This window comes from Podarcis vaucheri, assembly GCF_965113315.1.
Source record: "Podarcis vaucheri genome assembly, chromosome: 4".
Taxonomy (NCBI): Eukaryota; Metazoa; Chordata; class Lepidosauria; order Squamata; family Lacertidae; genus Podarcis; species Podarcis vaucheri.
The window spans coordinates 88,616,965-88,630,874 of record NC_138762.1 but is presented as its reverse complement, the minus strand read 5'-3'; the positions used below and the strand labels follow the sequence as shown (position 1 = coordinate 88,630,874).

Here is a 13,910-nt window from a genome sequence, read left to right as displayed (position 1 = left end):
TAACCTCAATGGGTCTGGATTTGGACCCACTCCCTTTGTATTTACACCTAAACTGTTTGTTTTAAACCATAAATTGTACTGAACCCATCCTTAAAAAGTCAGGTTATATGGTAATCATTTGTTTGGTGTGAATTAAATTAGACTTTGAAGTGCAATTTGCAAACATTTTGCAAATTGCAAACATATTTGCAAACATATTTGGTGATCAACATATTCCTTATTGTGAATTATGCAGTGAAGAATTGCAATTCTCTGTTACAGACCAGTGATTGTATTAGACAAATTAGCTATAGTGTGTGTGTGTATCAAAAACAACAAAGAATCCTGTGATATCTTAACGAATAGCAATTTATTATGCTATTTATTATGGCATAAGTTTTAAGATACCACAAGACTCCTTGCTGTTTCGCTACAACAGTTGCCCGTCTGGAAATTGTTGTAATGAACAATACCCAAACAAGCATCTTAACTGGTTCTCCCTTGGGTTGTAAAAGGCAGAAAGGATATGAACTTTCATGGGTAAGCAAGCGATAAACTTTGTAATTATTTGCCAAACTTTCCCCAAACAACACAGCCTGTTTATGTTCTCTTAGATGTCTCACTGTATTCAATTTGGCTTATTCCCAGGCAGGCGTGCAGATGTCTACAGCCTAAAAATACTAAAGCAACTGTTTTACATTCTACTTTTCACATATTTCCACTTTTGAAAAGCTACTATTGCAATAGGAACAAGAGAAAATTAACCGAGGGTTAGATTTGGAAAATAATCACTAGTAGGGTTGAAATCCCAAGATCATAGGCGTACTTACTTGGGAGTAAGTCCCACTGAACACATTGGAACAAACTTTTGAATAAATATGCTTAGGACAACTGGGAAAGGAAGGCACAAAACAGTAGACTAACTTTAACATAAATATGGATTGACTTCTGCGTAAACATGCATTAGTTTGGATGCTTAGTTTACAAACCTGCACACACACACACCCCCAAAAATCCCCATTGATAGTTTTGAATTCCTGCTGATTATTACATATGTATATTTGAATGACAACGAACAGATAACAAATATTATATCTTGCTTAACTATTCCCTCCTTGGGAAACCAAATTTCCAAGGAAACCTAAAGCAGAACAGAGGTCTCTTTGTACAGATCATTTTATATAGATATAGATATAGATATAAAGAGAGAAGAGAGTAATAGACCTGGACAGAATAAACTCATTGGGGAAATTATTGTTTATTTACAACATGCTGGCAACACACATTCTACTAAGAGAAGCAACAGGGCTTTTGTTTTTACTGTACACTTTTTTGCGAGTTTTCATTCCTCCTTCCATAGAGTGGGATATTTCTGCTCTGATGAAGCCACTGGAACCCAGCATGCTGGTGAAGTGTGTGGCTTATAATTTTGGCCATATACATATATATGTTTGTAGGTCCCTAGGAAAGAGAACCCTCCCCCCGCATTTCTAAAATAGGCTAATACGCTGCATTAGAATAAGGACTACAATGCATATTGTCTGCCTCTGCAGCATGGTCTAGTAAAAAACGCCTCGCCGCCTGCTAGCTTGTCAATCTTTAATAGAAACTCATCAATTATTTGTGGGCACGAGATTGAAGCAGCTAATAGCTTAAATATATTCCTCCATTTCATTGCATCAGTAGCTCTAAATTAATGCCTTCAATTTCTCTTCTTTGCCCATTAAAAAAAGGGGAGAAATCTAAATAAATAAAGCAAGGCAGATATAAAAATCATCATTTGAATAAACAAGTAAACATCTGGCAAACAGAAAGAGAACAGAAAGTGTTTTAGGGTTGGTAAAATATATATATATATATCCCCCCAGTCAACAGAACGAATGAGATTTTCTAGCCTACTTAATATGAAATCTTCTCTCTCACTCTCTCTCTCTTTTTTTTTTTGCAACTGCTAAATCAATTGTAATTATTCCATGTATATCAAACCAATTTTTTTAAAAAGGTAAGGGGGTTGGGGAAAGCCTCAACTTTGATTTCTTAATTTGTGTGGCTTCGCTCTGTATTGACCTGCTGCAAAGCTATTTACACCTTTCTTTTTTTTAAAAAAAGTAATAAAATAAAAGGGAGAGAAAGGAAGGAAGCTTGTAGGTGGGACACGCACAGCTCCCCATAAAGCAAAGTCTCCTCGTTTCAGCTAATTAAAAAGGAGGCTTCCGTGACATTAACAGGCAATAAAGGGAAATTTATAGGCAGATGCGGAAGATTGCTGTCCAAAAAGTTAGCCCACAACTTGACAGAGAGCTGCTTTTGCCAATCACATGCCACATCCCTGCACTCCTCCCTTGACCCCCAAGTCCTCTCTCAGAGAACAGATCCTGGCATCTCAGGGCACATCAGAACTTGCACCAGCAGCAGCGACGGTTCCAGGAAGCACATCTGAGCAGGCAATGGGTGCTCCCAAGCCCTGACCCCACTGCATGCAGCGAGTGAGCCGCCCCCCTCAGAAAAACGAAACAAAAAAAAGGAACCCGGCAGCAGCGTTAGGAGGAGCAGCTGCAAGTTTCCTGACCTAAGCCCCAGTCCTGCCACAGAGCTCCCCCTTCCTTCCTCCAGCACGCCGCTCTTTCCAAAGCCAGCTCTGCCGCAGCCTCTCCTTCCAGCAGTACCCACAGAACAGCACAGAAGAGATGACACACTTACTGTAATATCCCAAGAAGCAAAGTTCCCATCCCAGACAGAGGCACTCTTTGCATTGATTCCATCCCCTGCAAAAGGGGTTAACCCCGATGGAAGAAATATTAACGCCCAAACATTAGGCAGGCAGCCTACATGGAGAGGTATTACATTTTGTTCCTAGCCAGGATGATAAACCCTGGCGAAACCTGTTGTTTTTTCCTTTTTAAGCACCTTGGCGAATGAGGCTTAGCACTGCATCCAGTCGCCAAAGCCCAATCAATATGGAAGGAGCGGTATTTTATGATTGGAGAAGTTGTTGTGTTTTTGGTGGTGAAATTCATTATTTAGTATCTGAACCCTCAGCATTTCAGTATCATTTATTCATAAAGTCCCTTTTTGCCAGGAGGAAATGGATACAGCTGTAGAGAGAGAGAGAGGAGAGAGAGAGAGAGAATGTGTGTGTATATGGGTGTGTAAGAGAGAGGGAGAGAGAGGGAGGGGAGACGGATTGATGATATTGATCAGGTACCATCTTGAAACAGGCAAGGTGCTCTATTTTACTTGACAACTGTGACACATAAAAAACTAGCGAGAGAGGGGGAAGGCTAGGCCCTTGAACATCACAGGCTTTAAAAAGCGTTTGAAGAAGCCATTATGACAAGCAGGTCTAGGCAAGCAGCTGCAAAAAAAAAAAAAATGTATTCAGAAAGTCATTAAAAAATGATGCTTTGTTTGCCTTGTGAATATGAGGTTTGTATCTAGCTGCACAGCACACTCCTACAGAGAGGAACGGGGAGGTTTTTCCTGCTACACCCATCCCTACACTTTCCTTCTTCTTTTCTCTGGGAAGAAGGGGAGGGAAAGGGAGAAAGGAACAAAAGGACTTTTGATTTATTTCCTTCTCCAGATTTGAAACGTCACATTCTGGAGTTGCAGCTTTCGAGTTGCTCGTTCCTTCAGAGAGGCAGCCAGGTTACAGAGCAGACTCAAGAGCTGGGATCTTAAAAGTTGTTGGAAGTTAAAAATAAAACAAATGACTTCCAACTAATTCAAAGAGTTAAAACCACTGCCTGCCCGATCTGTGTGTGTGAGAGAGTTTTTTTTTAACCTTGGCTTGTTTTTAAAAAAGGGGGGGGAGGATAAAGACTGAGGAGCTTTTCTGGCAGGTTAATCTGTAGAAGCAACACAAAAATTGTTCCAATGGACATTGCTACAATCTAAAACAAGGACATATGCCAGAAGGGTTAAGCTGCCAATCAAGTTTATCACGTGATCAATGTTAAGGAGGGAGGATTAGAGAGAGTCTAAGTCAGGGGTCAGCTAACTTTTTCAGCAGGGGGCCAGTCCACTGTCCCTCAGAGCTTGTGGGGGGCCGGACTATATTTTGGAAAAAAAATCAACAAATTCCTGTACCCCACAAATAACCCAAAGATGCACTTTCAATAAAAGGACACATTCTACTCATGTAAAAACACCAGGCAGGCCCCACAAATAACCCAGAGATGCATTTTAAATAAAAGGACACTTTCTACTCGTGTAAAAATACACTGATTCCTGGACCGTCCACGGGCCAGATTTAGAAGGCAATTGGGCTAGATCCATTCCCCGGGCCTTAATTTGCCTACCCATGGTCTAAGTTTTCCTTTTGGAGAGCTATTTCCTGTTTTAAAAATTAAGCCTGACATTCAATAAAGACTACAGGGGGAGGGTCTCTGTGTTAGCACTTGCAACTGCCCAGAAGGCAAGAAGGGATCATCAGCTCTCCATTCATTGCTTAGCAAAAGAACAAACAATTGAAAGCTTCTCCATTCAAGTGGCCTTAAGTCCCAAGTTACAGCTAATTCACATGACCACTGAGAAAGTGGCTGTCACGCCAAAGCGGGGGGGGGGGGGAGGCAGCTAGAAATGTCCTTGCGTGCCAACTGAAATTCCTGCTCTCCTCCATTTGAAAGTTCTAAGAAGATTCTAAACTTGATCCTGTATTTCTTTGCCTGACCTCCAGTCAGGGTGATAAGTTCCATAACCTGCAAAGCAACTCAGCTCTGACAAAGAGTTCTGTTTTGATGCAGCATCTCAGCCCTTGCATGGATAATCCTAACTGCAAACAACAGGGTTTATAAAATCGCAAAGAGCAAAAGTCATCTTCAGGATTCAGATTTGCTGAATCTGGGCTCTGGACTCTGGAACAGGCTGGATGACAGTCAATAAGCTGATTCTGATTCCCAACAAGAGGGAAGCATTCCAAGAAATGGATGTCCATCTCGTTCTGGATAAGATTGCACTCCCTTTGAAAGAGCAAGTATGCAATTTGAATTCCTGGAACCATCACTTAAGGCCTAAGTGGTCTAGACTGCTTTTTGCTAGCTTTGGCTGGTTCATCAGCTGCAACCATTTCTGAACAGGGAACTGTGGTAAACCTCCCAGCTGGATTGCTGCAAAACCTTATATGTGGGGCTGCCCTTGAAGATGACCCAGAAGCTTCAGTGAGTACAGAACTCAGATTCTAGAACTTTGAGGCCTACAACCAGACTAAGAATCATAGAATTGTAGAATTGGAAGGGACCCTGAGGATTATCTAGTCCAACCTTCTGCAGTGCAAGAATCTCAGCTAAAGCATCCATGACAGATGGCCATCTAACCTCTGCTTAAAAACCTCCAAGGAAGGAGAGTTCACAGCCTCCCGAGGGAGTCTGTTCCACTGTCAAACAGCTCTTACTATCAGAAAAATCTTCCTCGTGTTTAGTCGGAATCTCCTTTCTTGTAACTTGAAGCCAGTGGTTCAAGTCCTACCCTCCAGAGCAGGAGAAAACAAGCTTGTTCCCTCTTCCATGTGACGGTCCTTGAGATATTTGAAGATGGCTATCATATCTCCTCTCACTCTCCTCTTTTCCCAGCTAAACATTACCCAGCTCCTTCAACCGTTCCTCATAAGGCTTGGTTTCCAGACCTTTGATTATCTTGGTTGCCCTCCTCTGTACATACCGTATTTTTCGTCCCATAGGATGCACCTAGTTTTTTGGGGGGAAATAAAGGGAAATTTTTTTTCCTTTATTTCCCCCCCCAAAAGCAGGTCAGGGAAACCAAACCAGGTCGAGGAACAGCGGGATGGCGGCGCTGCGCCTCCCTGCTGTCCCCCGAGCTTGTGGGGCTGGCCGATGTCTGCCCGGTGCAAGGGGCGCTCTGTTTCAGGGCGCCCCTCACGCTGGGCGTCAGGCTGCTATCCGCAGCATGGGGAGCCCTGCGGGGGACTCTTGCAAGGCTCCCCATGCTGCGGATGTCTGCCCGGCGCGAGGGGCGCTCTGCTTCAGGGCGCCCCTCGCACTGGGTGGCAGGCTGCTATCCGCAGCCTAGACATCCCTGCCGGACCTCCCGCAGGGCTGCCTAGGCTGCAGATGTCTTCCTGAAGCCTGGAGAGCGAGAGGGGTCGGTGCGCACCGACCCCTCTCGCTCTCCAAGCTTCAGCAAAAGCCTGCATTCGCCCCATAGGACGCACCCAGATTTCCCCTTCATTTTTGGAGGGGAAAAAGTGCGTCCTATAGGGCAAAAAATACGGTAATATATCTGTCTGCTTCAAAGCCCACTTTCAGATGCTGGTGCTTATATTTGAAGCCCCAAACACCTTGGGGTTCAAGAACCTGAAGGAGTACCTCTTCCCACATGAGTCAGCCAGTGTCTCAAGTTATGCTAGAGAGGCCCTATTCCAAGTATTCTCTTCGGAAGAACTGTGTTATAGAAGTGCATGCACACGAACACTTATACCCAGAAAAAACTTAGTTGGTCTTTAAGGTGCTACTGGACAATTTTTTATTTATTTTGACTGCGTCAGACCAACACAGTTACCTATCTGTAGAAGGTGGCATTTTGGCTCCAGAATGCCCTTGCCAGGAAGGCACAACTGACATCAACATTATGGGCTTTCCAGCACCAAGTGGAAGCTTTCTTACTTACTCAGGAATTTGGGAAGATTTATGGAAGACTGCCTTTCCCCTCCTTTAATTAATTGTCTCTTTTTAAAAATTTGTGATGTGTCATTGTTGATTTTAATTTGTATGAGTGGCATTCAATTAACCAACTGTGTGAGTGGAACAAATTCTGCTTGTGCAATGGGACCCCCTTTTCACTCCGCACCACCCCAAAATCTGTCCTGGACAGTTGAGGGAGAACCCAAAACCAATTTAGAGGAGAAATATTCCACTTGCACAATTGTCTCATTTTTAGCTTTTACTCTTGTTTTAGTTTTGTGTGTTTTTAATGTAGGTTTGCAAGTTGTTTTGAGTTACTTTATGTAAGAAGCACAACTAACAAGTGCAAATAATACTAATTAGAATATTGTCATACACACACACAGGCACACATTTCTGACGTAAGGGAAAAGGCTAAGGCTTCCTCTTTCATGTTTTAATTTTGTATTTTCACATTTTGTGCCATGGGCACAAATGGTTCTTCCTCTCCCCATTTTATCATTGCCATAGGCTTGTGAGGTAGGTTAAGCTAAGAGATGGTTAACTGGTCTAAGTGAGCTTCGTGGCTGAATATTTGAGAGTCCCATGGACTACAAGAAGATCAAACCTATCCATTCTGAAGGAAATCAGCCCTGAGTGCTCACTGGAAGGACAGATCCTGAAGCTGAGGCTCCAGTACTTTGGCCACCTCATGAGACTCCCTGGAAAAGACCCTGATGTTGGGAAAGATGGAGGGCACAAGGAGAAGGGGACGACAGAGGATGAGATGGTTGGATAGTGTTCTCGAAGCTACCAGCATGTGTTTGACCAAACTGCGGGAGGCAGTGGAAGACAGAAGTGCCTGGCGTGCTCTGGTCCATGGGGTCATGAAGAGTTGGACACGACTAAACAACAACAACAACATCCCAAGTCCTTGTCTAAGCTGTGAACCATCCTGAGACCTGCAGATATAGGGTGGTATACAAATTTAATTAATAATAATAATAATTGTCTAACACTCTAACCTGGCTCTCACATGCAAGATTGGTATGTTCAGTAAGGATGGCATTCAGATATACAACCTGCTGCTTGCCGAAGCAAAAACAAAGTATCCCTTGATTCAGCAGTATAGAAAAACTGGTATTTATATACACAAATAAACTTCAAAGCTTTCTCCATGGAAAGCACCCACAAGGACATTTCATGTTGCCTCCACTGGTCATTAATAGCAATGGCTCCTGCCTCTCAAGCTTTCAAAGGCCAGCTCTTCTTCCCCTCTGCCATTCCTGTTACCAAGCGCAGAGATAATGCTACATTAGCAACACAAGGGAAGGAGAAGATGATAAAATACTTCAGGGTAAATTCTTCACCAACTTACAGAGGCAAAGCGACGCACGGTCTCCTGCCGGGTAAACTGGGGTGCAGCTTAGTGCAAACGTCAGCCTCTAATTGAATTCATAAAGCAAATAAATTACTCAGAGTGTTTCTAAGTATCGGAAGAAAATTAACAGTGCTGGAACTCACAGGCATCAGAATTAATTAGCAGGCGGGGTAAAATTCTACACAGAAACAAAAATAAATTTAGTGCGATATCACGGTGCTTGCCTGAATTGGGGATTTTTATGATATCGCCAACATCTGTCTCCTCCATGCTGAGCAATCTTTGAGCCATTGTTTCTGAATCAATAGCTCGTTCTCTCTTTATTTAGACGTCTTTCCCACCCTGTCCCATATATCCTTGTATTCTTTTATCCTTCCAGCAACCTAGGGCCAATTTGCATGGGACACACCAGTTGTCTCCTCCTCTTCATTTCCAATGTTTTCTGGAAGTTGCAATCTGCAGTGGAAGACAAGCATGGGGAGGAACCCCTTTCTCCTTCTGCTGTTTCTCTCTAGAAATTGCCCACCCATCTGCTTTTCTTCCTGGAGGTGAGTAAGGTACAAATCTCTTGCTTGGGTATCTTTTGGGATCTACCACCACCATCAGCCGATCTGAATCAAGGAGGACTAGTAGACTTTGAGAAGTTTCTGCTGCTCCACTTGGACTAGCCTCTTGCTCAGAGTTTTGTTGCCAGTAACTACCACTGCAGCTGATTACAGATCCTGGTCCCTGTGAGACCAGGAAGGAACCAAGGAGGTCATTCTTGGGTTGAGAATGGCAGCTCTTTCCCCCTTCTGCCTGGTTTGGCAGCCAGAGATTAATTTGACTCCATTTGCATTTGAAGGCAAGCTTACGTAATTTGCACTTTCCAGAACAATATGCGAACTGAAACACAGCCATCTTTTTCACACTTCTTTCAGTTTTCCAGTGCAGTTCTCCAAGCAATATGTATACAAAAAATACATACGTGAGGATAACGTGTGCATTAAAAATGCACATATTGGTGACACCAACTTGTACAAATGCATTCTATTGGGCAACCTTGCTATGCAAAAATATGTACGGTATATTAGGCCCTGAGACCTCCAGCTATAGGGCGGTATATAAATTCAATAAATAAATAAAATAAAAATGAATTCACACTGAAACGATGAGGAACCTTCATGGGGACTCTCCAACTGGCAATCAAATGTGGAACACTGACTTTAGGACTTTTAAGAAAAATGGACAGGGAGAGAAACTGAAATATACAGAATTGTCCATCCCTGCTGGCACCCCCATTAGAACAGCAAATACCACCCCCTTCAGGGGGGGGGGAGGAAATGGAAGCCTTTTGGGGGTTTGGAGGATGCAGTTCTGTTCAGTGGTACTGAATTCTATTCGACAGCCCAGTCATATTATTTAAAACTTCTTTCAACCCAACTATTTTTCAGCTGGTGGTGCATTAAAAAAAAAAGTTATCTGCAAAGCTGTATTAGCAGACGACATTAAAATGTGTGTGCGTTTTTTAGCACAGTGGTGGTGGTGGAGAGATCTTGTGAAATGCAGCCGTAGTTTCTTTGGTTTGTTTCCTCTCTTATATGTTTGTGCTTTGGACAATTTTGCCTCTTTAGTCAGAGAGAGAGAGACAAGCATCTCCTGAAAGCACATTGGAGCTCTACCTCTGTTGAGTCCAGCCTTCTGCTGCCTAATGTGCCTTAAGGGTTTGACTATAGAAGATCAGCTTTCATTGCTACCCGAGCCTCCATGGAAGGCCTCTGAGTACAGAAAGCCAGGAGGATGCATTGCATCAGCATATTCTTCACCTGTATGAACCTTCCAGTCTTATCAGTGCTCATTATTCAAAATACAACTGGGTACATCTTTTGAATGTGCTGCAAAGGAAAGAGATGGATGGGGTCGTGCTGCCATAAATAGACCTTCATGACAATACACATTGTTGCGTGCCACCCCAATCTCCAAGCAATGCCAGATTTCAGGGGTTCCGGGTTTTGTGTTTCCCTCTGAATGAGGCTCAGTGGAGATGGTGGTGTCCTTACAATATATGGTTTATTTGTACATATCTACAACCTGAGCCTAGGATGGAGGGATTCACAGCACTAAGAATCCAAGATTGTCTTTCTTGCCCCATAGGTTTTCTCAGTAGTGCTGCCCACCCTGTGGTACACCCTGCCATCAGATGTCAAATAGATAAAGAACTATACAACCTTTATAAGACATCTGAAGGCAGCCCTCTATAGGGAAGTGTGTGTGTGTGTGTGTGTGTGTGATTTTATTAAATTTTCAGTTTTACAATTTAGAATATCCATTTAAACAACCTTAAAGTATCAATGACTACCCTTCTTCTCTTTCCATTGTTCATTATAAATACCGTAAATCCCTGCATATTTTACATAAACTAAACCATTCAGTATTCCATTATTACGTCCAACAAAACTTATTTACACTGCTGAATTTATCTTAATGCTGTCCACATTTTCCAGTGTACACAATCTTCTTTAAACGTATGTTCTTCCAATCTTCTTTAAACGTATGTTCTTCTTGTCCTCTTATTCTATATGTTAGGTCCACAAGCTGCACATATTCCAACAGTTTAAGTTGCCATTCTTCTTTAGTTGGGACCTCGCTCATTTTCCATTTGGGGGCTAACAAAACATGGGCCACAGTAGTGGCATACTTAAATAACCTTTTTTAACACCTGGGAATTTCCATCTGAATTATCCCCAACGAAAAGGACTCTGGATTTATTTGGAAAAGTACTTTTAAACATTTTTTTCCAATTAATTATAAATTATTTCCCAATACAGTGGTGCCTCGCAAGACGAAAAGAATCCGTTCTGTGATTCTCTTCGTCTAGCGGTTTTTTCGTCTTGCGAAGCAAGCCCATTGGCGGATTAGCGGATTAGCGCTATTAGCGCTATTAGCGCTATTAGCGGCTTTTAGCGGCTTATCTGCTGATCTGATCAGATGATAAGCGGCTTAGCGTCTTAGAAAAAAAGGGGGGGAGGAAAAGAAACCAGCAGGAACTCACAAGACATTGTCGTCTTGCGAAGCAAGCCCATAGGAAATTCGTTTTGCGAAGCACCTCCAAAACGGAAAACTCTTTCATCTAGTGGGTTTTCCGTCTTGCGAGGCATTCGTCTTGCGGGGCACCACTGTACTCTTTTACCCTTTTACAAGTCCACCACATATGATAGAATGTATCCTCAGCCTCATTGCATCTCCTGGAGATGTATAGGGAAGTTTTTTAATGTTTCATTATGTTTTTATATATGTTGGAAGATGCCCAGAGTGGCTGAAGCAAACCAGTCAGATGGGTGGGATAATAAAATTTGTAAGCAGCAGTTGGATGGCCATCTGTCATGGATGCTTTAGCTGAGATCCCTGCATTGCAGGGGTTTGGACTAGATGACCCTATGATTCTATGATGATATTATGATTATTGCCACAGCTGTGGATTCAAACAGAAATCGAACATCACTCTGACTCCCACTCTCCAGCTTGCTGCTTTGCTTCTGGCTCATATCATGTTTCAAGGTGACAAAACTTTATCTGTAGTAGTAGGTCTGTAGCTGCAGGGTACCACTTGACTCTATCTATAATCTTCAGGTCAACAACATGCATGTGAGAACCAGTCCTAAACTAATAGTAAATCCTGCATACTGGGTTAGCTGAACATCAACTTCTCAGCTGTCCCACACAACTAGATGTTGCCATACTTCCCCCATATATTTGTATATTGGCAATAGGCATGTTGAACAGAAATGAGCACTCACACTTTACATTGTGGGTGCCCTTTGCGGGATCGCGTGTGGTGCTACAGTTGCCAGGGAGCTTACTAGCAAACAGGGGCTGGCTTGCCTCTCAGTGTTAATTTTTGGACATTCCCGCCCAGCCTCAGTAATCAAGTTTCTTGCTGGGAGGTGGGGCCAGCCCCATTTATAAACAGGGGGTGGAGCCGACAATAGCCAGGCAGTCGGCTCTGGAGATTCACCCTCCCTCCCCTCCCTTTGTTTAATGTTTCTTGTTTGCAGGTTAACTTTTTCTTCTTGTTTAGCAGGCGCTGCTATGGTCTTTGACTGGTTGCTGTTGAAGGACTGCAAATAAATTTCCCTGCATTGGCAGGTTTTGTCTTCCCCATAGCAATTCATCACAACTTTGGCAGTTATGGCCTTGGGTGGAATCCTTTAGTCTTTTCTTCCCTATATGGGGGGGGGGTGAAGTGGTGACTCACCCCCCCCCCTGCGGCACAGATTCCAGGGTCCCCTCTTAAAGGGGTTATAATATATGGGTGTCACTGGCCATACACTGAAAGGCTGTCAGTGAACTACCCTGCATGTGGGGATATGGGCTTGGCTGCCTGCTACACTTACGTCTCGCAGAGCACCCCCATATCCCATTTACCCTGATGAGCCCCAGTTACCCCCAGCTGGGGGGCTGGGAGGGATACACGCCCAAGGCCTAAGCCAAGGTCTTCCTATATTTGGAAGTTTAATAAAGTTGTGGCCTACTTTTAATTCCATTTAATGTTGTCAGAGTCTTTATTCCCTCCTTATGATCCCTGCGGGCTGGGGCTGTCGCCGGCTGGTCACGCAATGCTAACTTTACCTATGTGATAGGAATTTTATGGTCTTAGATATATGGTAATGTTCATAAGTGTACCAACCAAGCACATACATAGATCAGCACACGAAGGCCAACCCGGAACCATTTTGATTCCTAAACTGAGCAAATGTTTCCTCTGCAAGGTCAAAATGGAAAAGCCTCCCCATTGTCTTTTCCTTCACATATCCTGTCTTAAGGGTATGTCTGTGTTAGAATAGGGTGTGAGCCTGTGACATGGCCCAGGAACTAATTATTTATCATTACAAAAGACTGGCCAGGCTACCCAGGAAATCCAATCAATAACCTGCCAGACAGGAGATAAACAATGACAGGAGAAAACAACATTCAAATTTCTGTTTTCAGACCGCCTTTTCTGTGATGTAGGTGTGATGTATCTGAGGGGTAGTCTTAGGTTACACCCCTTCTGTGATGTATGTATGATGTTTCTGGGGGTGGTCTTGATCTACAGGGTGGCAATTCCAAAAGTCTTTATAAGGCCTTGCACACCATTTTTCTGGGTCCCTCCTCTCTCCTGCAGGTGAGGGGAGCACCCTGTTGCAACAGATCAATAAAGGCCAAGCCTAAAGGCTGCTGTTTTGCTCCAAGTTATCCTGGTTGGTGTCTTTGTTTTTTGTCCAAGGGAGCCCTTGGATTTTTCCGTTGACACCTACAAATGACCAATACGCTTTAGACATTTCGCTATCAGAATGTTCCTATTTAGGGAACCCCTCTAGAAATTCACATATAGCCTAAGGTGCTAAACTGACGCCTCTCTCACTTCAATTCGCAATGGGCTCTTCATCAGCTTAGAGAAGAATGACAACATTCACCAACAACCCCAAGATGCATTTTCTTAAATGCTACAAATACTACAAAAGGAAACTTTTCTTTCTGCGTTTTATCAGCACAGCAAAACTATAAATGGTACCACAGGGGCAGGAAATCACAACAGTACGAATGACTTGAAATACTTTGGGTATTTCCTAGGCGGTAAATGATTCACTCATTGTCGCTGGAAGGTAATGCTGGTTTTGAAAAATGGGGCATGATATTTAACTGAAAATGTTTTGGGTATAAGGGTTGCTTACATGTCTCAGAGCAGTTTTCTTGCACACAAGCCAGTGTTTAGACCAAGTGCTTTTCCAGAAATAAAGGGGAGAAATTAATTCTAATGCTATCCTCATCATCTGTGGTGAAGTGATTAGGTTAGGATGCTGGAGACCAAAGCTCAAATCCCTACCAGGCCAGGATCCTCACTAGGTAATCCTAGGAAATTCACTGTCTCTCAGCCTAACCAACCTCCCAGGGTTATTATGAGGAAAAAACAA

At 43.2% G+C, this 13,910-nt stretch overlaps 1 long non-coding RNA gene across 1 annotated transcript in view; it reads right to left on the bottom strand.

The window, feature by feature from the left end:
• Nucleotides 1–2,857, bottom strand: part of LOC309530247 — a 209,860-nt gene extending 207,003 nt beyond the window's left edge. Inside the window, exon 1 of the long non-coding RNA XR_014218724.1 lies at nucleotides 2,680–2,857. This is a non-coding gene — a long non-coding RNA (uncharacterized lncRNA). The remainder of the gene's footprint in view (nucleotides 1–2,679) is intronic.
• Nucleotides 2,858–13,910: the final 11,053 nt, after the last annotated feature.